Source organism: Oncorhynchus keta, chromosome 5 (assembly GCF_023373465.1).
Source record: "Oncorhynchus keta strain PuntledgeMale-10-30-2019 chromosome 5, Oket_V2, whole genome shotgun sequence".
Taxonomy (NCBI): Eukaryota; Metazoa; Chordata; class Actinopteri; order Salmoniformes; family Salmonidae; genus Oncorhynchus; species Oncorhynchus keta.
Genome location: NC_068425.1, coordinates 16,371,410 through 16,374,836, shown reverse-complemented (window position 1 = coordinate 16,374,836; position 3,427 = coordinate 16,371,410). Strand labels below are relative to the sequence as shown.

The 3,427-nt window shown below is 39.6% G+C and overlaps 1 long non-coding RNA gene across 2 annotated transcripts; it reads right to left on the bottom strand.

Annotated features, from left to right (window-relative positions):
• Nucleotides 1-1,137: 1,137 nt before the first annotated feature.
• On the bottom strand, nucleotides 1,138-3,043 carry LOC118384573 (uncharacterized). 2 transcript variants are annotated; one of them, XR_008136542.1, is made up of 3 exons: nucleotides 2,954-3,043; nucleotides 1,841-2,683; nucleotides 1,138-1,704 (listed from the first exon to the last, which is right to left on the bottom strand). It is a non-coding gene; the product is annotated as an uncharacterized LOC118384573 (long non-coding RNA). The 2 variants fall into 2 exon arrangements; XR_004825849.2 differs by having other exon boundaries at nucleotides 1,841-3,038.
• Between the last annotated feature and the right edge of the window lie 384 nt (nucleotides 3,044-3,427).

Here is a 3,427-nt window from a genome sequence, read left to right as displayed (position 1 = left end):
AGTGATGATCTCAGTTTGTGGAAGAACAGTATATCTCCAGTGATGATTTCAGTTTGTGGAAGAACAGTATATCTCCAGTGATGATTTCAGTTTGTGGAAGAACAGTATATCTCCAGTGATGATTTCAGTTTGTGGAAGAACAGTATATCTCCAGTGATGATCTCAGTTTGTGGAAGAACAGTATATCTCCAGTTTGTGATGATCTCAGTTTGTGGAAGAACAGTATATCTCCAGTGATGATTTCAGTTTGTGGAAGAACAGTATATCTCCAGTGATGATTTCAGTTTGTGGAAGAACAGTGATGACATCTCCAGTGATGATCTCAGTTTGTGGAAGAACAGTATATCTCCAGTGATGATTTCAGTTTGTGGAAGAACAGTATATCTCCAGTGATGATTTCAGTTTGTGGAAGAACAGTATATCTCCAGTGATGATTTCAGTTTGTGGAAGAACAGTATATCTCCAGTGATGATCTCAGTTTGTGTAAGAACAGTATATCTCCAGTGATGATTTCTGTTTGTGGAAGAACGGTATATGTGACATTTTGCATGACTCTTGTAAGATGTCCTTTTTTAACACCTGATATGTTTTAAGTACTTTCAAGTACAGATGCCCTTCATGTAAATAACTTAAATGCAATATGTAGTTAATTCATTTGTATGGAGGTTCATTTAAAGGTGGTCTATCAACTTCAGCACTGATGACTTTTCTTAAAAGTTGAGTCATGAAATCTTAGTCTCATTTAAAATAAAGCCCTCAATGTTACCATAGAATAACTACAAAAATGGAATACAATTTAATTAATTCAATCAAAACCAGCACAACTTGTACATATCAAATATGAATCAATGTGATGTGCCAATATGCATGTCTATTATGCAGGTCCCAAAGGTCAATATTACAAAACGTTCAGAAAACCATTCTCTTTGCGTTTAACACTATGATCAGCAATTAAGTTTTGAATTGCGTTAAATCCATGCTAAAGGCAAGAAATGTCTTTCTGTACTGAGGTGACGGCAGTAAATAAGTATTAACTGCTTAGAGTTAATGCTAAATGTGGTGACAGAGAGACGTACCGTACATTGTAATAAATAAAAAAAGGGAATCAAGATCAAATGAACACTCACATACTGTATGTGACGACTTATGTTTTTAATTCATTCAGATTAAAAAAGGTTCAAATTAAAAAAGGTTCACAAAATAATTCTCAACAGAACACATTGTACATAACATTTTATACACTAGGAACAACATCTTAAAATTAAATTCAATATATTGTGCTGGTTCAAATCATGCACAAATTGATTCACATAGAAAACACCTACTTACTATACATTTAATTTCCTACAATAGGGGTGACATGTCTACTGAAATGTATTCAGATTCAACATACTATACAGGTTCAGGGGATCATAAACTCACAGGAAAAACAGTTAATTATGTTGCATGGTTTAACAAATTATTCACTCTGCAGTGATTTATAAAAAGAGCGTGCAGCAGCTGGCAAGTAGTTGAGCAGGTCATCAGATCTTGGTACTTGTTTTTTTTTGATGGGCAGAGGACTCTTATATGCTCTAGGGTAGTGGCTTGCAAAATAGGGAGGTTGAGGTGTAGCTCCTTGTTTTGATTTGGAGATCAGCCACGATTTCCATCCTTCGAATAGACTGTGGCTCTGTCTGGCGTACAGATTCCAAGGATCCTCAACTGAAATTAGAACAGAAACATTTTAAGTTCCTGACATCAATAAACAACTTTCACAGTCAAGCATTAGGATATTTTATTGTTAGAACAACATGTTGCATGTTGATAGGATGTTAGTAAACTATTCTCTGTGCAATACCTGACTTTTAACCACCTCACTGAGGTCATCTGTAGTCCAGCTGGGGGACAGAATCTGGGAGGTGCCTGAAGTCTTCACATTGCATCCTCATCACCTTGAATGGTTTTGCTGGTTGTGCTTCAAGTATCATCTTTGAAACATAATCAGGTGTATGAAGGACTGACACCTTGCGCCTCTTCTCGATGGTGGCTAAAGATCGATCACAAGGAAGAAAAAGAATGACTTCTTTTTTTAAAATCCCCTTTTCTCCCCAATTTTGTGGTGTCCATCGCTACAACTCACGTACGGGCTCGGGAGAGACGAAAGTCGAAAGCCACGCGTCCTCCGAAACACAACCCAACCAAGCCGCACGCTTCTTAACACGGCGCATATCCAACCCGGAAGCCAGCCGCACCAATGTGTCGGAGGAAACACCGTGCACCTGGAGACCTTGGTTACGTGCACTGCGCCCGGCCTACCACAGGAGTCGCCGGCCAAACCCTCCCTTACCCCGGACGACGCTAGGCCAATTGTGCATCGCCCCACGGACCTGCCAGTCGTGGCCGGCTGCGAGAGCCTGGGCGCGAACCCAGAGTCTCTGGTGGAACAGCTAGCGCTGCGATGCAGTGCCCGAGACCACTGCGCCACCCAGGAGCCCGACCATGAACTTCTGCTCAACTTGGGTAAAGTAACCCATAGAGACGAGCATTGACATCAGATTGAGCCAGTTGTTATTCTGCCCACAGCATCTGTCACTGAAGGTGATCAACTTGCGCACCTCTGGTTTGGTGAGTGCCGTGAATTTTGTCTTCACCCACTTCAATATGCAGCTTGCCACCTCAATGGACCCTCGGTGTGCAATCCCTGCAGGATACAGTGTAATGTTACATATAACTAGCTAGCTACTGTAGCCACGTCGAATCATCCGGTGGATGGAGAAAAAGTAGCTAGCTATGTTTCTTCTATAATCTAGCAATAACATTTGTAACGATAATGTATAAGTTAGTAGCCAACGAACTTCAGCTAATATGTTTTCTCTATAGTTACAAATTAGACAACCCAGAACATTCATGTTAGTTACTGTACTCTATAAATAGCTAGCTTGATTGTTTGATATACAGTTCTTCCACATACCTCTTTTGGACAGCTTTTCTTGACCCTTACGATTTGTATAGGGTTTTCCTGCATCCCGTTAGATCTTACTTTGCCTGTCTTTACATTTTTATTAATGTTTTACGTCTCTTTCCCACATTTCGGTGATTTTCATCAGCAACAGAAAAATGGTGCGCTTGTCCGTCCATTCTGTGGTGCACATAAACGGTTATTCCACGAGAGCCTATCTTTAAAATGTAAAATGATTGTTAATTAGCACGTGGAAAGCTTGTGAAACCGATTCACTATAGAAAAAGGGTGTCCAATAATGATTTGTCATGTCTCTCTCTTTTTTATGTTTTAAATGTCACATACAGTGGGGAGAACAAGTATTTGATACACTGCCGATTTTCCTACTTACAAAGCATGTAAAGGTCTATCATTTTTTTATCATAGGTACATTTCAACTGTGAGAGACAGAATCTAAAACAAAAATACAGAAAATCACATGATTTT